The 25555-nt window shown below is 40.8% G+C and overlaps 1 long non-coding RNA gene across 2 annotated transcripts in view; it reads right to left on the bottom strand.

Annotated features, from left to right (window-relative positions):
* Positions 1-21826, bottom strand: part of LOC138649158 (uncharacterized) — a 494230-nt gene extending 472404 nt beyond the window's left edge. The window contains exons 1-5 of one of the 2 annotated variants that reach the window (XR_011315254.1): positions 21756-21826; positions 21535-21658; positions 10732-10808; positions 10211-10293; positions 4661-7167 (exon numbers count right to left, since the gene is read on the bottom strand). This is a non-coding gene — a long non-coding RNA (uncharacterized lncRNA). Of the gene's footprint in view, positions 1-4660; positions 7168-10210; positions 10294-10731; positions 10809-21534; positions 21659-21755 lie in introns of those variants that run through there. The other variant, XR_011315253.1, reaches the window with a different exon arrangement.
* Positions 21827-25555: the final 3729 nt, after the last annotated feature.

Raw genomic sequence — 25555 nt, 5'->3', positions numbered from 1 at the left:
TACCCCTACAGGGTTGTCACGTCAGGCTTTTCTCAGACAACCAGGTAACCGTAGCCTACATTAACCATCAAGGAGGTACTCGGTCCGGTTCGTTAATGGAGGTCGCGGATGTTTTTTTTTTCAGATGGCCGAAAATCATCTACTATCTCTTACGGCTCTTCATATAAAAGCAAAGCTCAATATTATGGCCAACTATATAACCTGCAACAAACTCGGACAGGGAGATTGGACACTAAATCAGACCATCTTCAATCAGATCGTGCAATTGTGGGGGTGCCCAGACATAGATCTTTTTGCCAACCGAGAAAACAGAAAACTACATCGATTCTGCTCCCTAAATCCCAGAGAGAATCTGTATGTGGTGGACGCTCTCTTAATCTCATGGCACTTCAGTCTCGCTTATGCCTTTCCCCCCTCTAAACTTAATTCCGATAGTTCTGAGGAAGGTACGCGAGGACAGGACCCGGGTAATCCTGGTAGCCCCGTTCTGGCCCAGAAGATCATGGTTTCCCTGGCTGAGGAAGATGTCTATTTTCCAGCCTTGGATTCTCCCAGAAATACCAGATCTCCTCTCCCAGGGTCCAATTCTCCATCCATGAGTGGCCAATTTACATCTAGCGGCGTGGAATTTGAGAGGTCATTACTAAGGGGGAAATGGTTTTCTCGAGACCTTGTAAATACATTACTAAGGAGTAGGAAGGTTTCTACAACGAACATTTGTCAGAATTTGGAAAAAATTCTTAGCAGTCTCGGGAGAACAGATTAACCAGAAAGTCTGTATTAACCAAATTTTGGAATTCTTGCAGAAAGGGTTAGAAATGGGTCTAGCTACAAGCAATCTCAGGGTTCAATTGTCGGCTCTAGGGGCACTATACAATAGTAATTTAGCCCGCAATCACTGGATAGCTAGGTTCTTCAAGGCAGCAAGTAGGTCCAGGCCAATTATTAAACAAAAATTAGTTCCATGGGATCTAAATCTTGTGCTCTCAGCTTTAACGGAAGCTCCATTTGAATCTATTAATTCTTCCCCAATAAAAATCCTGTCTTTAAAAACAGCCTTTTTAGTTGCGCTCACATCCGCAAGGAGGGTTAGTGATCTATAAGCTCTATCTAGACAACCTCCGTACATACAGTTTAGAGAGGATAGAGTTATTATGAAGCCTGATCCTCTTTACCTTCCAAAAGTAGTTTCAAAATTTCATAGATTGCAGGAAGTTGTTCTACCTTCGTTCTGTTTTAATCCCACAAATGATAAGGAACATTAATTCCATTCTTTAGATGTAAGAAGGAGTCTTCTTAGGTATATTTCAGCTACAAACACTTAGAAGAAAGACAGTTCCTTATTTATATCCTTTCAGGGAGTTAGGAAGGGGCTTAGAGTGTCCAAAAACACGCTAGCTAGATGGATCAGGGAGGCGATCTCTTTAGCTTATACAGCAGGTGGCATGGAGATCCCGGACGGTATAAAAGCTCACTCCACTCGAGCCATGGCAACATCCTGGGTGGAGAGGTCAGAGGTGTCGATTAAAGACATTTGTAAGGCAGCCACATGGTCTTCTCCATCTACTTTCTTTTAACACTATAGTCTGGATCTGGGTAGCTCCTCCGATCTCACGTTTGGGAGAAGGGTGCTTGAAGCAGTTGTCCCTCCCTAATCTATTTTACTTCTCTGAAAGTCTCTTGTGCTGTCATTGCGACTGAATAAATACGGAAGCTAATTACCGGTAGCGGTGTTTTTCAGGAGCCCATGACAGCACCCTTATATTCCCTCCCCTTTCTCGTATGGGTCAACACTTGCCTTTCCTTTAAGTTCTAAGTTTACTCACATGGTGAATTTTACCATATTTAAAGTTGATTATGTGCTACTAACCAGGGAGGCCCTCTCATGCTCTGTAATCCAACTGATTCGGGAGAGAGGTGCCGCCCTTTTTATGTCTGTAGGTTTCCTGTCCCTGAAGGGCGGATTCCCCTCTCGTGGTGCTGTCATTGGCTCCTGAAAAACACTGCTTCCATTCTTATAAAATGGGACAGAGTGGCAGTTCCTGGTACAGCCCCACATATGGAAAACTTCTTTTACTAAAGACCTTTGACATTAAGTTCCGATATACTTTTTGCAAAGACTACATAATCTAAAAGGTTATAGAAACTGCACAAATCTATCATAAGAATAAATCACTGTAAATACAACCATAAATTTATATTTGTGGTCACATTACCCTTACAGTAAAAAAATAAAATCACGTTACACAAGCAATAAAATATTGAGAACATGATAGAAGTAAATTATGTCCCTACTGTTATCTCTAGTGGCCATTACACAAAGTTCAACAATTAGCACATAACATGAGAGAACTATTCTGTGCCTCTGCTGTGGTGATCGCCTCCTACTGCTATTTAACCTATTAATATAATGACCTTCAGGCTACCTATAGGCACTGCAATGGCTGCCATTAGCGGTTGTCACTCAGAGCTTTCATGTTTTCAAATGGACACTCCTGATTCATTAATTTCTATGGAACTAGAATAGTACTGTATTTGGCCATCCCTAATAGAACCATAAAAGCTGCACTGGTCATGTGACCATCCCAATCCATTTAACACTGACTGCTATATAGTCAGAACCCATATTCCCATGATTTGTGCGGTTCCAGGGATCAGTCATTTACCACCTCTATCATGTGGGAAACCCCATTGAAGAGACCCTCTGATCGTGGTACGTGATATACCCCACCACATAAAGGATTGCTTTAATAACATGTACATAGAAATGCAGATCCTCAGACTACATGATGTACTGAACACACATTTCATCCTATTTCTTGCCTACTTTTATTATCAGAAGAAAATTATAAGCTGAAACTGAGAGGCCAGGATTTGGCTCTGTACATATCTGTAAATACATTTAGCCAGTCTGGGAAATATGCATTTCTTCTAACAAGCCGAACTATGCGGCTCATGTGCGGTCAAATTAGTTTAATGTTTCTTTCAACCTCTGTTCATAAAACTTGTCAAGGTTCTTCTGTGCGAAGGAACTGGCTTATTTCTGAGCGGAGCATTAATGAGATGATGACAGGAAATAAGACGTTTGCTCCTTCCTTTAAGCAATCACTTTAGAGATGCCAATCCCACAATATGTCAATATCAGGCCAGGCCTAGTCTCTTCACTGCAGCGATTGTTGAAAGAAAAATCAACAATTTCCATTCTACCTGGCTAATGGTTGACTAGATAAGACCAAATAGCCAAGGAAATCCGACTGAGCCAAGATGAAAATCTATGAGCATTAGGGTGCTTTCATATTGCATCTAGGGTCACGTTCGCTGGTCCAGTTGGAGCATACGTCCAAACTCATCTCTTCCGACAAGCCTACAGCCTGCAGTGATCCTCAACCTACTGAACAGCCGCACAGCCAGCTCTTCCCTCTCCTAGTGTATCCTCACCCACCCCCTGCAGACTGTGAGCCCTCGTGGGCAGGGTCCTCCCTCCTTATGTACTCGTATGCCTTGTTATCTGCTCATGTTTAATGTATTTGTCTATATTTGCCCCGTATTCACATGTAAAGCGCCATGGAATAAATGGCGCTATAAAAATGTATAATAATAATAATAACTCCAAGCTAAATGGGATCCGGAAGTAAGCACCGACGGGGCCATACACTGTAATTGTGCCAGCAGTCTGAACGCGTGCTCTGACATGCAAAATTTTCGGGAGGGTACGCCTACTGGAGGAAGACACTGAGACGTAGTCTACTACTACTAACTGAATGTTATATTGCATAATTTAAGGGGGCTGTCCGGGACTAAAACGTTGATGACCTATCTGTACAATGGGTCAATAATATAAGATTGGTAGGAAGTTTCACATGTGGCACCCCCAATAATCAGTTGACATCTGCTCTGGTGACACATAAATGTAAGGCAGTTCACATTGTTTAGTGCCCACTGCCAAGTACTGCATTTTTTCTCTCATCCACTTAAATGGCAATGACACACAACCTTTCAAAACAAAAATGGCTTCAACAAAATGGCTGCCTCCAGTGCTAAACATGTTGAGTTATTTCTGATATATAACTTCCAGGAGGAACAGTCCGACTCTGGAATATTAATCTACCCCAAAGCTTCTACCAACCCCGTAAAATGAAGATATATGCTGCCAAGCTGAAAACCTGTTTCTCGCTGTGTGGTATTATGATAAATCCATACAACACGAGCAACATTTGCACATTTTAGTTTGGCGATTTCAAGACTCAGTCCTCCCCCTCCAAAACACCTCTAATTCTTTCACGTATCCCTGTCATAGTGCCAAAAATGAACTCTATCGGTAATATATTAAATTGTAATCATACCCCATACAACGGCGAGTTACCGGAATGAAGAACATGGTCATGGGTTAGTGAACACTAGATTTATAGGATGTGAGGGAGGAATACTGTAAGGCACAGTATTACTCCTGATCGCGTCAGCTCTATGTAGCCCTAGACTCAATAAAGATGAAATAAAAAGAGCCCTCTGTGTTTTATGGATAAATATAAAGAAATATAACTGATATCACTGCTGCAATATTTATTTTATTGCATCCTGATGTGCAATACCGCGGTGTGCATGTCATTGTCCATTGTGTCCTTACAGAAGCTACAGACGCATTTACAACGGGATATAATGTTTTTATTTTATTATTAAAAAAAAGCAAAATTAATAATAACTTTCACACACAAAGTCAGAAAAGGTGGTGGGGGGATGCTCTCCTGCATACTGAGTCCCATCTTCCTGCACCATTACCAGGTGAATATATAAAACAAAACACACAGATAATTTAATTCCTCAACCTTCCTTAAGCATCTACTTGCATCCAGTTGAAGACAGCGGATCATCGCATGATTAATAGTACTGACCGCTGCCTGCATCTCTCAAGCTAATGACACATACACTAAAGCCATTGATTTGTATGAATAGCCTCCGCTCTCCATTTATCACAATTTAATGTTAGGGTTTGTAATGCAGAAAAAAAAAATATTCGCACAGGAAGAGAAGACCCACAGGCCTTTCTGCTAAGCTGCCATGAATCATTTGTTACCTTTAAATATATGGAGTGTTTTTTCTTTTTTTTTCCCTCTTCACCGGACGCCTCCGAAGGTCACAGTGTTTTGCAGTTCATTATGACAATTAAGAATAACCCCGATGGAGCTATAGGAAAGTCTGTCATTCACTTAAAATCTTGTTTGTTTTGTCCAGTCCCAACAAAAGGAAGAAAAAAAAATGACCTTGCTCATCCTAGTGCATAAGGGCAATTCATCTAAATAGGCAGAAATGAGGTATGGTCTGTCGCCATTACATGAAGTCATTTCATTGTCTATCTGATAGTAATCAGAATCTTCAGCATTTGTTAACAGGTCAACACAGGAAGTGTTAGTTGTTATTTTTTTACATAGTGTCCTCAACACTACAGCTTTGAGATGTTTTCATAAAAAAAAGAAATACAAATACTATTGCTATGGAAGGCTTTCTTCCCCTCTTAAAAAGGTATTGTTGTCTTGGAGGAGTTTGGTTGCGAAGAAGAGTCCAAATAAGGTAGCAATAATGCAAAACAGATATTTACTATTTTCTTGTGCAGTCGACATCGCCATGACTGCTAAGCCCAGTTTCTGCACTGGTTTTGATAGCTGCCGTCCTAGGCTGGTGTTGTAAAAGCAGCAGCGGGTACATACAGCTTTTTTTTTTGCTTTTAACCTTCCATTTCCCATAGAATAAAAAAATAATGATAATGTAAAACTCCTTTAAACAATAAAACGAGAAAAGGGGGTGAGTATATTGAATGGACGTTGTAAGCTCTTTCCAATGAGCCTGCATAATGATTCCAAGTGGATAACCATTTTTAGAAAAATAGGCAATTATTATCTCATGTTTTTCACTGCGGTGGAAGTAGTAGAGAAAATATAGGGTTAAACGATTTCCTTTTAAAAACCGGAGACTCTGGGTAATTCATAGTTGCATTGATGCTTTGCACCAGATGAAAAGGGTTCCAAGCTGAGGACCCTGATTTCCTAACAGGTTTAATGGAAAGGGGAGTTCGATATTTAGATGCCTACCTGAATACAAACTACAATAGCCATACTAAACACCGGCTTTATGATCTAAACATACAAGCTCATATATGCTGTAGCACGTCCGTTCCGTTCTGCTCCCCGGTCCTTACCTGTTGCATCGGGATCACGGCTTCTGCGTGGTACCCGGCGGGGAGGAAGTCCTCCTTGGGCTTCCGTCTTATCTCCCGTGCTGTCTGCCTCTGCTGTTGCTTCCTGAACTCTGCAAGCGCCCCGCAGGTCTCCGGGCACGTCTTTAAGGGTGCGCACACACTCCCGGCCTCTTAAAGAGACAGCGTGCCATTTTCAAAATAGCTTTCAGCCAATGGCTGAGTGTTTTGTATTATTTCAGACACCTTTGCCCCTAGGGAGGTGCCTGAGCAACAAGTGCTTCCTGCTGCTATTCCCAGGTTCCCCGTACCTTGGTGTCCACATTCAACCAGTATTCTACTAATTCCGCTTGTCTTCTCAGTGTGCCTGAACTTCCGGCACCAGTTCATACCCGCTGCAGCCCGCTACCTGACTCTTCCGCCTGACGATTGCTTAGCTACCTGCAATACCAGCCAGTCCACCTGCTCCATTGGGTCAGCTTCCACGTGTCTTGGGTCTAACTGGAGGTAGCACCTGCGTCCCTCTGGCATTCCAATCCGACCCTGCTTGAGGGGTCTTAGTACTGTGGTTCCACAAAAATGCAATAAATGAATGTACACTGCAAAATCTGTGCCTCCATTTCCATTAGTTACATATGCTTATGAGGCTGAACATCTTGGTTAATTTGGGCATAGCGTTGCATATACATATTGCAAAATACAGCTGTGTGAACAAGGCCTTTAGCTGATTGCCACTTATTTTCAATTAGCCAACAAAATAAGCAGATCATAAATCGATCAGCTGGGCACATGTAACATCATCGTGGTAGGACTTCTAATCAGAAGAGGCATGGTGATGCCAGCAGGTAGAAAGAGCTTCATGGGGATCTTGAAAGATGTCCGCTGAATATAGTCATGGCCGCTGAACCAGGGCCCTGCAAATCGTTCTTCTCAACGCCAATGGTCAGTATGTGCAACACCATAGAAGCAAAGCTGCTGGACTGATGAAAGAAGAATGTCAGGTGTTGGATAATAAGAATCAAGGATTACGCCAAAACCAGCTGGAAATCTAACCATCTGTCAGACAGCTGCTCCCATGATGTCTGTCCATCTGAATGCTGCAGTATTCATCAATAATCATTAAAATACCTTTATTTTAAAACAATGCATTAGGATAAAGATGCAGCTACATGCCATAGATCAATGATCACAAAGGCTGTGCTAACTACAGTATATGAATCATATAAAAGTGAATGTGCAAAACATGCGGACGACTCTAAATATGCACGCCTTTGTTTCTTATTTTGAGATGAATTCCAGCTCAGCTTTGCCGCTCCAATGATTTCAGATGGTCATTTTCCCCAATAGACTTAAGAGTTACGTTCATGTAAACAAGTACAATGCTGCGGTATGAAATATGCATTAACCCATTCCTTACCTCACGTCGCTGCGATGTTTAAAGGCCTGCGAACGGCTGTAATCCGCTTTCGGGATAATAAAGGGTTAAAGAGCTAATCTTTGTCAGTTTTAATTGGAGGTTTAGGCAAAGGGAAAATTGAATAGTTGTGTAAATCCGAAGTTTATTTGCATATTGGACAGGCAGAATACCATTATTACATGTCGTATCTTCTTGACAAGTTAATTTATTACACGGCTATTTCGGAGACAATGACTTCACAACACGGCAACGCAGCACTTTGAAAAAGTTTACATATGTAATTACTCATTTATTAGCGGAAACTATAACTCAGGCTTTCCTGACTTTCAGGGTATATAATGGAAGCACTTTAACACGGGCTCGTGAAGGGTCTTCTTTATGAACAGTAATTCCTACTTGGGTGTATTATTGCTCCTAATAGTAAATGAATGAGCAATATCAATGCCTTGCAGATTGTCACTCCAACTTAAGCATTTTGGGTCAATAAGATAAACATTTGCACCAAATATAAAGTCAGGTGATTTTGTAATTCATCAACTAAAAAGAATGAAGGTGTAATTTGTAGAGTTGAGTGTACAAAATCTCGAGTTGCACACCTTTAGGTAAAGCCTCCTTCGCACGTCAGTGTTTCCAGTACGTGTAGTGTCATTTTTCATTCACTATTATAATCCATGAGGCTGACCCACACGTATACATGTCCCTTTTTTACGGATGTCAATACGTCCCACACCTGGATTACATAATATGTGACATCCCCGTGTCGTCCGTGTGACATGTACTGTAATAGAATGCAGAACAGAAATTCAGATGTTTGGGTGTTAAAGATGTGCAAAGACAGAGATAGATATGTGGTAAATAGATGATAGATAGATAGATATAGGGTAGACAGTTAGTTAGATAGATATCTGTGAGATACATAATTAGTGCCTTGCGTGTATAGTTTAGTGTACATGTATTAAGCTAATAAATGAAAAAATGACATGGGGTCCTCCCAATTTTTGATAAGCAGCAGGTAAAGCAAACAGCTGTGGGCATATATTAACATTATGGGAAGGTCTATGGTTATTCCGCCCTTCCCAGTTTAAATATACCAGTCCACAGCCGCCCCAGAAAAGGTGCATCATGTTAGTTGTGCCAATTCTGGTGCTTTGCCTCGGCACTTTCCTATTGACCTGATGCTTTGGGAATTGGGGTAATGGGGCTTGGGGTTGATATCAGCTGTGACTTGTCAAAAATCATTGCTGGCATCAAGCCATAGTGTTGATAATGGAGAGGTGTCTATCAGACGCCCCCATTATTAACCCAGTAATCAAAAAAAACAAATACACCCATACCAAAAAATATTTTGCTTGACTAAACTCTCCCTGACACATTCTCTGGTTCACCAATATGTTTAAAAAAAACATGCAGGTTTGAAGTAGTCCACAAATGGAAACCGAAAAAACATAAAAATAGAGAAACAAAACAAGACACTGTCCCATAGTCATCAATTCGTTAGAAAAGATTTTTACCACGCTGGTCCGAAGTAGTCCAACGTTCTCCAAATACGGCCCCAGCGACTGTGAACAGCACTAACGTTATTGTTATTCACTGTTGCCACCTCTATTCACAGCCGCAGGGTCATAGCATGAACCTGCAACTCATGAGCGGTGACATCAGTACCCGGCGACTGTGAATAGCAGTAACGTCACTGCTATTCACAGTCACCAGATTCGGGGAACTACAAACTACATTGGACCTGCGTGGGAAAAATTTTTTCTAATAAATTGACTAACGAGGGACAGTGTTTTGTTTTTATGTCTCTCTTTTCATCAGGTATCCATTTGTGGACTATGTCAGATTCCAAGGCCTACGTCGGACCTGCGTGTTTTTTTGTTTTTGTGTAAATAATTTGGTGAACCAGGGAAAGTGTCGGGGAGTGTAAAATTATTTTACTAGGTTAGGAGTCTGACAGACTCCTCTCCATTACTAACACTAGGTCTTGATGCCAGCTGTTTTTGTTTTTTCACAAATCCGCATTCTATTCCGGTACATGTCACATGGACAGCAGGCGGATGACACACACGAAAACATCGATGGCACACGAATGACACACGCATACATGGATAACACTGGTACTGTTTTTTTCAGTAGCGTAAAAATCAGGATGCTTGAAAACGAAAGTTTTCCTATGCAAAGTTAAAAAAGGGAAACCTTGTGATTAACATTTTTTGCATTGGGTCCCTATGATGGATGGATGCTCCATCCAGGCTGTCACCATCATTGGGAGTAAACCAATTGAGTAGATACGATCAACACTGGCCACAGACTCTAGTGCACCTAACCTACTGTACAGTTAATTGGGGCAACAAGGAAAAATATATTATCCTATTCATTTAAATAGGAGCTGATCTCCAGTCCTCAGCAATGGTCGCTAAATGTTCTTCAGCTCCTTTCACGGTTTACACACTTTTGCCCAAAGAGCTGATTACAGCCCATTGGACTGGCTGCCAGATGCTGGACCCTCACCCATGTGGTATTTATGACCTACCCTGAGGATAGATACCATAAGCCTTTAATGCAAAATGCTTCAAAATACAAAAATACAATGAAATGAGAGTACTCACCGGAGATCCAATTCTGCACGGGAACCATTCAAAGTAATTTAAAACTACAATTCCAGATTCTGTACCCAGTGAATGCAAATAATCTGTACATTAAACAAGAATAAGGTATCGGTCATCACAAGAGGCATATTTTACCAAATACAACTATGTAAAACTCTGGTATTAGTTTAATTCATAAGATTCTGTTATATAGTTCCAGTGCAACTTTGCATTACGAGCCAGGAAAGCTCTTGGTTCATGCTTCAGACATCAAGGTGCATTACAATGGAAAACTATCGGAAAAAAAGCTTTCTAAGCAACACTCATTTCCTTTCTATCTGCCCGTCTAAGCCAATCGCCAAAATACTCGTTCGAAGGGTGAAATTTTTCTTATGCTCGCTGCAGCCTATTGTCCTGCGTATATACAGTAGATGTGCTTCCTATGCATACAGATGGTAATTCTGTGAGCATGGAAATGCAATTGGCTTACAAATCACTGATCGTTGGTTGTCATTCAATGACATAAACTAGTACAAACCCACCGTAACTTTGGGTCCTCATCAACTTAATCGAGACCAAAAAAGTGTCCTTCTAGCGTCCATCAAACTGGTAGGCATACCTACACAGTGAAAAAAAAGGTAGTAAGTGCAAGTAGTGCATTCCTACAAGATCAGAAGTCATACAAATATATGTACAATATGCATACACCAACCATAAAAGGTAAATGTGATGTAAAAAGGCAACATAAAAGAAAGAGAAGCAGCAAGGAACTGAAACAGAACTAGAAGTGAAGTGGTGAAGGCATATCATGAGAAAAGTATGATGGTAGAGATGTAGAAAACCTATAGCATGGGAACACAAATGTCTCTGTACAAAGTGATTCTTATGAGCCGTCCCATATAGTTTTAATTGCTGTCCTCCCCCCTTCATTTGTTGTCCAGACTCAAAAAATGAAAGAACATGTAAAGGCAACATCAGGATAGCGGTCACATCCTACAGTACAGTGGACATGCCATTTTTTCTTTAAAATACAGTAAGTACCATACATATTCTTGTAGGGAACTTTGAGCAAAAAACATCACATTCTCGGCGCATGTGCACAACAGTCTTTCGCTGGGCACTTGCTGTCTCTATGTACGGTGGACATACATTTTGTGCAACCTGTGCAGCTGTACAGGTGACAAAGCGGTTAGGGGGACGATTTTCACCTCTAAAACAGGTGCAATTGTGCATTATGATGAGCTATTAGACTGCAAAGGGCCAATATACTGTTCTTGTGCAGGAGACCTCTTCTGTCTGTGTCAACGCACATGTGAGATTTAAAAAAATGACAGCCCTGGCTTAAGTGAAGCCAGCATTGTCACTCAATGCAGCGGACATAGCTGACAAAATCTGCCTGCTCCAGATGACATGGCCATCCCATGGTGCTCCAAGCACCAAGATAGCATATTGATGAAAGAAAAACTTTGTTAAAAATTATCGTGCGGATCTTTAAAAGAAAGGTATTTTTTTTCTACAAGTTTTGTGCTTAGTTTGATATGGATATTCAGAGATGACTGACTCAGTCTAAGAAGCAGTCCCTGTAAAGTTTTTAGCCCCTAATCCTTTTTCAGGGTGTGCAATGTAGCAGAATTGCATTAAAATACTCGGCAATCGCAATCTTCCACTATTTCCTGTGCTGCTCCGGTCTTATATTGAATAACATGACTTCAAACCAGATTAGCTAGATCACAGTGGTTTATGTCAGGACCAGAAGTTGCTTTCACAATGTAAGTCTATGGAGTTAACTTCACTGACAGAAGCATGGACCATACAGAATTCCCTGTGTGAGCCGGCAATGATGAGGAGCAGCCACAAAACCCAATAGAGGACTGGAAACGATGGCAAGCGATAAGTATTTTTAATGCACTACACTATATTATAGACACATATAAAAAAGATTAGGGGATAAAAGAAATTGGCTTGGAGAGCTTCTTTAAGAATGTTGTAAGAAGTCTATTTTACGCAATGTAATCTTTAGAGATAAATTTCATGTAAAGAAAAAAAGCATGATATTCTTAGCCATATTATTAACTTAGCCTAATTAAAAAGAAAAAAAGGAAACTGAAGATGTTTTTATGGCCCTTGTCCTTAGGTACTCAAATTTCTGGTTCTGCTCAGAAACAAGACAAAAGTTCAGGTGGTTTGTTACACAGGAGTATTTTCTTTTCTTTTTTGTTTTAGACATTTCACTGCGGTTTATGTTCAGTAACTAGGAATATGAACATCATCTCAATTAACGGAGTACCTTCAGGGCCCTTTGTAGCCAACTATCCTAGCGCGTTCGTCCATACTGTCATCAGCACCTAATCAACTAATGATGGCTGAAAATGAGGAAGGCCAATCCCAATAAATCCGAGGGATAGTAATTTTTCTCTTTTAATGTCTTTCTCCCTCCTTCCTTCTTCTTCCTACGGCACATTGCAGTAAATTAATGTCACCGTGGCTATAACAGTAGCGCTCCTATGGCAAGTATTCAAGCAACGATCCTCGAATATTTTATCTGAGCATTTATTTGTTCATAAAATAAAGCGGGATTTATAACGGGCCCCTCTGTTTTTGAGGGCTGCTTGCTTCGCAGTTCCAACAGCTCCTTATCTTCAGCACCTAGATATAAGGATCTTTCCAAGAGGCTAGAGAAACATATATATTAAAACAAGAAGACGAAGACGATAGGAAAAAAAATACTGCGTAAAGTACCCAGTGAAAAATATCAACAGGACGTGCAAAGTGTAGAGAAATGAAATGTGAAAAGCTTCAACATGACATAAAGAGGTGGTCATTTCCTCCACAGGATACATTTTTATATTTGTTTGGATGTGTTTTTCTGCAGTTCCGTATAGAGGTACATGTAAAGATTGAGTGACGTCTAAGCGATAACGAATCGTAAAATGCAAAATGCTTAATGACAAACGGCGTTCATTCCATAAGTAATGATGTGCGCTGAGCGTTCTGGGGCGCCAACCTCTGCAAATGAAATGCAACATTATAATTCATCGATTCTAAAGCCAATCATTTGATATTTTCACTGGGAGCTTAGGAATATTCATACTTCCAACTGCATGTAAATTTCAGTGAGCCATTAAAATCTCAGAGCTCTATAATTAGGCAGCTTCTGATAGATATGGATGTGGCTTGTGAGGATTACGATTGAGGGAGCATCTCTGGGGACAGGTTCCGGACTAGCTAGCAATCCGCAGCTACCTCCATCACGCTTTTCCTAGATATGTTGCATTGCAGAGTTTTACAGTGCTTGGTGATTGAGCCGAAAAGTGCAAATGTATTGAGAGATAAAGGCTACGGTCACACTATCAGTATTTGATCAGTATTTGTAAGCCAAAACCAGGAGTGGGTGACAAATGCAGAAGTGGTGCATATGTTTCTATCAGACTTTTCCTCCGATTGTTCCTCACTTGGTTTTGGCTTAAAAATACTGAGAGAAAATCTAATACTGATCAAATACTAATAGTGTGACTGTAGCCAAGGACTTAAAGTCTGAAGGACCCTAATTGTACTGTTCATATAGGAAAAAAATACACGAGATGACACACTGAAAATTGAAAAATTATTAATACAGATGAGCAAAGGATTTGCAGGACATGTCAGAGTTTCTACTCCTATCTGAATCTGTGGTTAGTAGGCTCAACCTTATGTTACTGCTGCATTGTGGTATACGCCTGATGTTTTGCCAGGCCTACTAGCCAGCAGAGCAACTAGAGATGAAGGCGGTAAGGCCCCTTTCACATATCAGTTTTTTCCCGTCAATCACAATCCATTGGCTCGACAGACCTGTCGCAGATTGTGAAAAACTGATGCGACAGATCTGTTTTTTGGATGGATCCAACTAGCGGATCTGGCTAATTGGATCGGAGCATGCTCAGTTAAAAAAAAAACTGAATCCGTAGCCAGATTCCGTCGTTTGACGGATCTGGCGCCATAGGCTTCCATTCTAGCAAAAGACGGATGGCGACTGATCCGTCGCTGTATGTTTTTTTCGACATACACAAAAAAACGTTACTTAGTACGTTGTCTCTGGCCGCCGGACAAACAATTTTTGATGGATCCGGCAAACGACAGATGAAACGTGAGGCCATCCGTCGCTAATACAAGTCTATGAGAAAAAAACGGTTCCGGCGGCATCAGTCGCCGGATCTGTTTTCTTTCAAAATTCGACGGATTGCGACTGACTGCAAAAAACTGGCGTGTGAAAGGGGCCTAAGGCGCCTTTCACACATCAGTTTTTTGCCATCAGTCACAACCCATTGGATCGCCGGATCCGTCGAAAATTATGAAAAACTGATGCAACGGATCCGTCGCATCAGTTTTTCATCCATTTTACGATGGATCCATCTTTTTAAAAACGCCCATGGGAAGCTCCCAAACTTTATTGGCTAATGAAAACCTATACATACAGTGTTTCTGCAGCCCATCTTTGACAAGTAGTAGAGCACATGGTAAACATTATGAAGATTTATGTGGATTTCACTTTAGAGGTGAATCGTTTGGCAGCGATTGTTCTCGAAAAGGAGCGAGAAAGACAGCGCATCATGCGTCTGCACCAGCGTCGTATTTGGATCCACCCAAGTACTGCACAGAGAATGACACGTGGGGTGTATTCTACATTGTATATGTTTGGTAACTACGTTCGCATGAAAGCGGAGAACTTTGATTTTTTGGTAGAACGGATTGGACACATCATCCGGAGAATTGACACGTATTTCCAGCTTCTCAGTTTCACCGGCGGAGCGTCTGATAGTGAAAGAGAGAAAAAAAAAAAAAAGAGAGACAAGTGCGGCGTTTCCTCTGAGCGTAATACGTTTTTACCAACAGTTAAAGAAAATATTTAAATTGTGGTTATGCTCACCTTTTATCGGTAAGAAATGCACGTTGAGATTCTCAAGGAATCAATTCTTTAGGCAACTCTTCTCCGTATGTTGTATAATCCAATAAGGTGTGCAGCTCACTTTGGAGAACTATGTGTTGATCCTGCTTCGGATCCACATAGGTGGCGACTTCAAAGGGAAAAAAAAAAACTCCAAGCAAATGTGGCGCTAAGCACCTACGGATTTTTCGAATGCAACCACTTCATCAAATAGCAAAAAAAAAAAAAAGGACATACAATAAGCACTATAAACTTTATAGTGCTTATTGTAGGTCTGTTATTTTTGTTTTTTTTGCTACCTGATGAAGGCTGCACTGTAATAATAGCAGCCGAAACGCGTTGTACTATTTTAAAAATATTTTACAAATATATTTTATTTTGAGAAAATAAATTAATTTTTATTAACATTTTTCACTGGAAGTGGATGCATTCGAAAAATCCGAAGGTGCTTAGCGCCACATTTGTTTGGATTTTTTTTGTTCCCTTTGAAGAGTTTGAGCGAGTTCTGGATGGAAGCATTTAGATGCAAGAACTCGGGCGCATAACTCTTTTCCTGACCCCTCTGGCGCTGCCGCCCAGAACCCAAAGGTGTTCTATAGGTGGCAGCAGTGTCAGAGGGGTGGGGTAAAGGAAAAGCTACATCCTCACCAGCAGCTTCATGTAACAAAGTCTGCCTCGACGCTCCAGCGCTGGTGGATGGGACCGAGGGACCAGATGTGAGGGAAGGCAGGGAAGGTACAGATGGGTCGGGTCTGTCGAAGTGGTCCCCGGTGGCGGACTCCTGTGGAATCGCTTCAGAAGGGTTCAACTCTGCAGGCTCCCGAGTGCTGCAGACGGTGCTGTGAAACAAAGAAAAAAAAATGTAATTAAATATATTGTTATTGCTTGGCCCTGGCAGAAACCAAAAAAAAAAAAAAAAGAAGGTTACACATGTAAACATTTTTATTTCGTAAATGGGGTGGGGAATATTTACCTTCTGCTAACCTTAGTGGACCGGAGGAAAGACAAGGCTCTAGCATACTTGTACTTGCTCCTGCGACCTCACGATCAACTCGGGGCCTGCATCTCCTTGTTAAACTCCTTCTCGAAGCGATCCCCGAGTGACTGCCACTACTTGATAACTCTTTTCCCTGTAAAGTGAAAGCACAAATTGGTTAGTATACAACACATTACATCCAGCAACATAAGTTACTGAACTGTGAATACTTACGCCTTTGATTCTGGACCCGAACCTCAAGGTCCTCATAATGTTCCACAACTTCCTCCCAGAGCTGACTGGTCACACCAAGATTAGTGTGGCTGCGGTCCCCTCCCCCATATTCCACAGCGGCTCCCGCTCTCGGACTAGATCGATGAGGAGGTCGATATCTAGACTGACCTCCTCACCGTCAGAGTCGGGAGCACGCTGTGAAGCCTGTTAAAAAAAAGACAAAAACATTACATTCAAATCATCAACATGAAGTGGAAAAATAAAAAAAATTAAAAAAAAGTACTTACTCGATGGTGACCGCCCCGACGACCCTGGGAGGTGCTTTGAGGACCTCTACGTCGAGCCCCAGAATCGGAAGACTAAAAAAAAAATAAAAAAAAAAAAGGTAACATTACGTGCCTGGATGTAGGCTTATGTGTTGTATGTACCGTGATGTCTGTAATGATCTGGGTTTTATGTGGCATGTAAGAAACTTACAAAATGTGAGTTCACTCCGGGTATTTCTCCACCCCGTCCGTCTCCTTCTGAAAGCACCTCTGATAGAAAAAGAAAAACGATATTTACCTCGCTGCGCTGACGATGCGAGGGAGGGCTCCCAGAAGACATTAGGACAGCAAGACAGTAGGCTGTGGCTGGCTGGCCTGGTAGGCTGTGGCTGGCTGGCTTGGTAGGCTGTGGCTGGCTGGCTTGGTATAGGCAGTGGCTGGCTGGCTGACCTGGTAGGCTGTGGCTGGTTGGCCTGGTAGGCTCTGTGGCTGGCAGGTTTTTGCTCTGTGACTGGCTGGTCTCAGGCTGGCTGGTCTTGGGCTGTCTTGCTTGCTTGCTGGTAAATGGATGAGTGAAGCCCTACCTGGCAGGCTTCATATACCTTTCCTAATTGGGGACTGGCCAATTTTATCCTAATTAAATCGGAGCATGCGCAGTTAAAAAAAACGGAATCTGGCGCCGGATTCTGTCATTTGACCTATCCGGCGCCTATAGGCTTCCATTCTAGCAAACGACGGACAGCGCCGGATCCGTCGTCCGATTTTTCGCCGGAGACAAAAAACGTTACTTAGTCCGTTGTCTCCGGCTGCCGGATAAACAATTTTCGATGGATCCGGCGAACGACGGATGAAACGTGAGGCCATCGGTCGCTAAAACAAGTCTATGAGAAAAAACGGATCCGGCGTCATCATTCGCCGGATCCATTTTTTTCAAAATTCGACGGATTGTGAACCCCCCACCTGACACCCCCAATATCTCGGGAACGAAAGGAGATCTAACGTTAATTTTTGCTGATCAAATCGGATCTAATGAATATCTATTAGAATCCATCCAAAAAATGGCAAATTTAAAAGTAGGGGGGGCTAACCCGTAGCTAACCCCCCACTTGACAACCCCAATAGCTCGGGAATAAAAGGAGATCTAACGTTAATTTTTGCTGATCAAACCAGATCTAACGAATATCTATCAGAATCGATCCAAAAAATGGCAAATTTCAAAGTAGGGGGGGCTAACCTGTAGCTAACCCCCCACCTGACACCCCCAATATCTCGGGAATGAAAGGAGATCTAACATTAATTTTTGCTGATCAAACCGGATCTAACGAATATCTATTAGAATCCATCCAAAAAATGGCAAATTTCAAAGTAGGGGGGGTTAGCTACGGGTTAGCCCCCCTGAAATAGATCGTAAATATCTAATTTTGTAGGGGAGATCTAACGTTAGTTTTGGTTGATCAAACCGGATCTAACAAAGATCTAACGAATGGAATCATTTTTTACCCAAATTCTCAATAAGGGGGGGCTAACCCGGGGGTGGTGGATTGAGACTGATGGCAAAAAACTGATGTGTGAAAGGGGCCTAAAGATGAGATTTGCACGGTTCTGATCTGGCAGGTACGGACTACCGATCCTGCAAATCCTATCTAAGGCTATGTGCCCACAATCCAGAAGTAGCAGCGATGTAACATCTGGCTGCTGCAGTATTGATGCTGCATAAATACCCAGCGTCAAAACCGCAGGAATTCCTGATCGTGGGCATGTACCCATTGGCCTTCTTCACCTGTCCAACTTTCCAGTACGGGTGGCATTCATTTTTTTTTTTCACTTGTACCACATGTACTTATTATAACCTATGGTGCTATGCACATGTCCTTGTTTTTACATGGACCACATGTCCATGCAAAACACACAAAGACATGTACATTTATTTCCAGCAGTACAAATGACAAGGGACAATACAAGTCTATGGGTCCATGAAAAACACGTTCAGCACACAAATGACATCCGTGTGCTGTCCCTGTTTAATATTGCAATGTTTAAAACCTTTGGAATTTATTTATCAATACCAGAAAAATAAATAACACTGATGGCATGGAATTTATTTAATTACCGTAACAATACCAGAAAAACAAATGCCATTGATAAATCAGACACACTGATGAAAAACACTGATGACACCAGTATTGATTTTTCACATAGGTGTTTTATAAGGACTTGTGAAGAAGGCCTAATATTTTAGAGATCTTGATCCACATTGCCAAACACAGATTTTATATAATATGTACTAAAATGTTTTTTTCTTAATCGATCCATACGCCGCTATTAACTAGTTAAATGTCAAACGCTGAAAGCGACATTTAACCAGCGCTTCCGGCCATCGGGCTGGAAATGAGCGCATAGCTGACCCCCGTCACGTGATCAGAGGTCATCGATGCGTCGGCATGACAACCAGAGGTCTATTGAAGACTAGTGATGAGCGAGTGTACTCATTGATCGGGTTTTCCCGAGCATGCTCGGATGACCTCCGAGTATTTATGACTGCTCGGAGATTTAATTTTCATCGCGGCAGCTGTATGATTTACAGCTAGTAGCCAGGCTGAGTACATGTGGGGGTTGCCTGGTTGCTAGGGAATCCCCACATGTAATCAAGCAGGCTAGTAGCTGTAAATCATTCAGCTGCCGCGATGAAAACTAAATCTCCGAGCACTAAAGAATACTCGGATGTCACCCGAGCAATGAGTTCACTCACTCATCCCTATTGAAGACCTCTATGGTTGTTGATGCCTGATTGCTGTGAGAGCCATTCTGTGGTCGGCGCTCACAGCAATGCAGTAATTCAGCTACATAGGAGCGATCTGAGCATCGCTCCTATGTAGCAGAGCCGATCGAGTTTTGCCAGCTTCTAGCCTCCCATGTAGGCTATTGAAGCATAGCAAAAGTTAAAAAAAAAGTTTTAAAAAAAAATATGAAAATAATTTAAAAAAAAGTTTATATCACCCCCTTTTCGCCCCATAAAAAAAAAACTCAAATATTCACATATTTGGTATCGCTGTGTTCAGAATCGCCCGATCTAACAATGAAAAAAAGGATTAACCTGATCCCTAAACGGCGTAGCGATAAAAAAAATTAGAAACGCCAGAATTATGTCTGTTTTAGCATTTAGAGAAACTAGCAAAAAAAGCCAAACAAAAAACAAGTGTGGGATTGCACCGCACTTGTTATTTTTTTTCGCGTTTTCTAGTACATGATATGCAAAAATCAATGATGTCGTTCAAAAGTACAACTTGTCCCGCAAAAAATAAGCCCTCACATGGGCATATTGATGAAAAAATAAAAAAAGTTATGGCTCTGGGAAGGAGGGGAGTGAAAAACTTAAACGCAAAACCAAAAAAGCTGGGTTCATGAAGGGGTTAAATAACTAAAAAAATATATATTTTTTTTCAAACACACAAATTGCTCAGTTTGTATTTTTTTTTAGGTTTCCAATTGACTTATGTTATGCATCTCTCTAGAGAAAACCATCTGAAGAATGGCTTCTCTGAACCTCTTGCCATTTTTGGAAAAGTGAAAAAAAAAAGCCTAAATGTAAGAATTACAAGTTTTCGTTGTCCAGTAGAAATTAGTAGTATTTTTCAAAGCAGGCAAAAAAAACTCTGTGTGAACATAACCAAGCCAGGTTCACATTAGCATATGTGTTCGCAGCGTATACCTGCATACCGATCTGCATGCGTCTTGCGTACATATATTTAACATTGTGTATGCAGGGACATGCGTTTGCATCAGTACGCATGCGCATGCATGCGTCGTTTCGCGGTGTGCGGCGAACGCAACGTGTTGCATTTTTTGAGGCGTCAATCATGCACAGGCACGAATGCGTCAAAACAGCGCAATACTGTCTATGGGAACTAATTGGTACGCAAGGACATGCATATGCATACGTTCAATGCGCATGCATACTTCAGACTGCGCATGTCCAGGAAATGATTTCACCACCTCCATCATGAGTATAAACAAAGCAAACGCATTGAAACGCATGCACACGCAGCTTTTTTTTTTTGCATCATGTGTAAGATAAACTAACAACAAAAAACTGGTACAAAAAAAGACCAAATAGAGTATAATCCAAACATAATAATATTTTTATTATATAGTATAAACATAAATACAAAAGGCTAGTCTGCCTAGCTGTATATTGCGGCTGGGTGGTGGTTTTTTGTGTGGGATAATATTGTGTTAGAGTGTACCTGGACTCTTTGACTTGGTGTCCAGTCGTTTTTAGATTTTTGTATTTATGTTTACACTATATAATAAAAATATTATTATGTTTGACATTGACAATTTTTCCGTGCCAAAAGACACAGCATTTTAAAGAATTGGCAAAATAAGTGAAATTTATAAAAAAATATATACCGGTATATATATATATATATATATATATATATATATATATATATATATATATATATATATATATATATATATATATAGGTATATATATATATATATATATATATATATATATATATATATATATATATATATATATATATATATATATATACACGGTATACATATATATATATATATATATGTATATATTTTTTTTTTTTTTGTGGTTGTACACTAATTTTTTACTTTTTTTTTTTAAAGCAGCATGTAGGTTTTTTATTTTTGTGTTCTCATTGCAGTTTTCCCTACTATAGCGAGACCAATACGCTCGGGCTAAAAATAAGTAATTTCCACTGACGTTTTCCCACATTTTTCATAGGAATACAACACGACATCGAGCGAATGTCACCTAATGTCATCTTTATCATGCCTCGTGCCTCCAAAACGATGGCCGTATACTGCCATTGTCCCCCAACTATGAGGGAGTGACGTTACGCCAGGAACATATAGTGTCATGTTCAATAGTGCACCAAAAATAATAATTAAAAAAAAAAATCACCTCAGTATCTGGTATCTCCATGTCTTCTATGAGGGACCAACTTCAGCCATGGAAACTCTCCTCAGATTACCACAGCTGAATAGTATGAAGCAAACTGTGAGGTAAAAGATAGAGCTAGGCACTACTGAATAAAGCAGAAAGAGAACAAACCGAAGTAAATAAATAAACACAACATTTATTTGACATTCCCAGTAAGCAGCACTGAAGTAACACAAAGTTACCTGTCAGACGCCATGTTTAGGTAACATTATAAACTGTGGAGATGACGCCATCATCAGGACGAACGCTCTCGCTGTGCTTTGCGTTGCATTGTGGGATATGTAGTTCCAAAAGAGTGAATGCCCGGGTAAGAACGCTGCTGCAGGACTACAGCTCCCAGAAGTGGATGTATCACGTGTGTTATAGAGGCCAATCAGCATCAAGATCGCGCTTTCCCCTCACCCTGGAGGTTCTGCGTGTGGCGGGAAAATGAGGTTGGATTTCTGTCATCGCGTACAGTCCGCGCGTCTTTTGTCATAATGTGCACAATGTCCTGTGCTCCGCGCTTTATAGTAATTCTGAGGTACTTTGAGCTGTTTAATGCCGTGTGCCATGTTTTCTGTACTCATTAGTGCCCTCAGCATGACGTGTTCACCACCACAGTGCATGGTGTTGTATCTGAGGTAACATAAACACCACGTCCCTCATGATAGTTATTAATAATAATCTTTATTACATATGGGGCTAACAGTGCAAGCAAAATAGCAGTGGCTCATGGTCATTATAGCGCTCGAGTAAATTTCCGCCATTTGTGAAAAATGGCGCAAGAAGTGTAGTATGTGCACTTTAACTCTTCCTCTGGGGTATATATGATATAGGCAATAAAAAGACAGACAGATTTTTGCAAATTTATGAATAAAACGGCGCTGTTTATTTTGGACTTTGGTATGGAAATGGCGACGAAAAAGTTGTGCGGTTGCCCCTGGCAACCAGTCATGTCGCCGTGCTAATTTTCTATAGGGGTTAATTTAAAAAAATTAGGCAAATGTTGATTGGTTGCCAGAGGCAACTGCACCACTGTTTGCACAATTTTAATACATTTTCACCCCAAAAATATTCGCAAAACACTTTCCCCAGTGTCGGCTATTGATCTACACTATCCATTTCCAATGTGCCCATCTTTGTTTTCAATTTTTCCTTCTCCTCAGCTATGACTTTTCTTTATTATTATTATTCAGCTGAGTATGAGGTGTTTTTTATTTATTTATTTTTTACCACTTTGGGGTCCATATGCTCTTCTGTTCTCTTTTTATTCCATTTTTTTTGACAAAGCAAGTAACCCAAAAAATTCAGATTTTTTTTTTTTTTTTTAATGTTATGTGATCCGTATTCAGATAGAAAAAAAAAGCAACGCTGCCAAATGTGTTTTATTTTAAAACTTTCTGGCGAAAAAGGGGGTGTTGTGATTTAATATAATATTTTTTTTTCTACGTGTCCTTTTTAATTTATTGGAATTTATTCTGAAATTTTACTGTGACGATGGCAATTTGTTTTTTTTAAATTGTTTTAATTATTTCTTGGAAAAAAAAATGGGAAATATGAACTTCTGTATTTATTTATATGTATGTATTTATTTTTTCTCTCCCCAATGTAAATATTTATTTTTTCTCTCCCCAATGGGCTTGAACCTGTAATATTGCGGTGTATTGTGTACTGGCATAGGTGTGACAAGTATGGCAAACACAAAGTGGGCTTTTGGTTGGCGCTACAGCTGCCATTTTCTGACAGTGACGTTTACAGTGTCTGGCTCACGGAGCGCGCCATTCCATGCAGCTATTGGAAATACATAGAAATGCATGCAGCTGCACGCTTCGGTCCCGAGTGCCGGTGCCAGTGCCGGGTATTGATGCCAGAGACTCGTGTGAGTATCTCGCATCACACTCGCAAGTGTGACCCCGGCCTAAATGTTCATACCCATTTGCGAGAAATACGGACAAGTGCAATCCGATAATATATCGGATTGCACTCTGACCAATGTTATTCTATGGGTTTCATGTCATCTGTGATTTTTTTTCTCAGTCAAAATTGGACTGAGAAAAAAAATTGCAGCTTGCTGCGTATCTCGGACGAGACTCGCCAATACAAGTCAATGGGTGCGAGAAAAAAATCGCACAGCACTCGCACCATGCGTGTGCTCTCCGATTTTTACTCATTAGTATCCTTTGAAAAGCCGGTAATTCATATGCGGCTACTGTAAAATCTCTCTGACAGGTTATAATAGAAAAAGTGATGAACACCACGCACCAACCCATTTCCTCAGGTAGTGAATGGGCCACACTCCACAATTAATATAAACATAATGACCATAGAGTAATTAAACTACATTCAGTCATGAAGTGTTTAAATACTAATCCAACCTTTATTAACACATAAACAGTACAAAACATTAAAACAGTGCCTCGAAGTCAGATCAAAACTTTAAATTTCAAGATAAGCGAACAGAGCAGCAGGTATATCCCACCTAAATAATTAAAATTCATCCTTTATGGAATACACATTGCACATATCCATATACTGCCTCAGTGGAGCCTGGGACGAGAAATCCCGCCAGCAACCAATGTCACCCAGGCACATGCTACAAAATATTCTGTCCACCGTAGGATAACTTCCCTGTCACATTACAAAAAGGCATTGCACAAGGATAAATAAGCAATCTGTTCAATACATATTACCTTGGTTGAAACCGCTGCTCTCCTGCCTCGTGGCACGCTATATCTTGACTGCCCCGACGCGCGTTTCGCCTCTGCTTCCTCCTGGGGGCAGTCAAGATATAGCGTGCGTCGGGGCAGTCAAGATATAGCGTGCGTCGGGGCAGTCAAGATATAGCGTGCCACGAGGCAGGAGAGCAGCGGTTTCAACCAAGGTAATATGTATTGAACAGATTGCTTATTTATCCTTGTGCAATGCCTTTTTGTAATGTGACAGGGAAGTTATCCTACGGTGGACAGAATATTTTGTAGCATGTGCCTGGGTGACATTGGTTGCTGGCGGGATTTCTCGTCCCAGGCTCCACTGAGGCAGTATATGGATATGTGCAATGTGTATTCCATAAAGGATGAATTTTAATTATTTAGGTGGGATATACCTGCTGCTCTGTTCGCTTATCTTGAAATTTAAAGTTTTGATCTGACTTTGAGGCACTGTTTTAATGTTTTGTACTGTTTATGTGTTAATAAAGGTTGGATTAGTATTTAAACACTTCATGACTGAATGTAGTTTAATTACTCTATGGTCATTATGTTTATATAATAGAAAAAGATAGAATACATACACATAGAATACATGTACTGTATATATGTATATATGTATATATATACATGTCAGTGACACATACACATATATATATATATATATATATATATGTATTTATATTACATACATGGAGAGATAGAAGAATAGTCCGTAATTCATTTGTCGGGTTCTGTAAAATCACAGCAGGAGCCGACAGGATCGAACAGATGGATAGCATACAGTAAATACATGCAGAATAGGTAGATATATAGATGTCAGTGACAAATACAATTAGTAAAGTGTGTGTGCAAATTACTGGACATGTATTTAATTAAAGGGAACCTGTCACCCCGTTTTTTCAGATTGAGATAAAAATACTGTTAAATAGGGCCTGCGCTGTGCGTTACAATAGTGTATGTAGTGTACCCTGATTCCCCACCTATTATTATTATTATTATTTATTTATATAGCACCATTGATTCCATGGTGCTGTACATGAGAAGGGGTTACATACAAGTTACAAATATCACATACAGTAAACAAACTAACAATGACGGACTGATACAGAGGGGCGAGGACCCTGCCCTTGCGGGCTTACATTCTACAGGATTATGGGGAAGGAGACAGTAGGTTGAGGGTTGCAGGAGCTCCGGTGTTGGTGAGGCGGTAGCTCCGGTGTTGGTGAGGCGGTAGCTCCGGTGTTGGTGAGGCGGTAGCTTCGATATACATGCGAAATACATTACCAAAGTCG

This window comes from Ranitomeya imitator, chromosome 9, assembly GCF_032444005.1.
Source record: "Ranitomeya imitator isolate aRanImi1 chromosome 9, aRanImi1.pri, whole genome shotgun sequence".
Lineage (NCBI taxonomy): Eukaryota > Metazoa > Chordata > Amphibia > Anura > Dendrobatidae > Ranitomeya > Ranitomeya imitator.
Note: the sequence above shows the minus strand (reverse complement) of the source record. Positions and strands in the feature narration are given on the sequence as shown.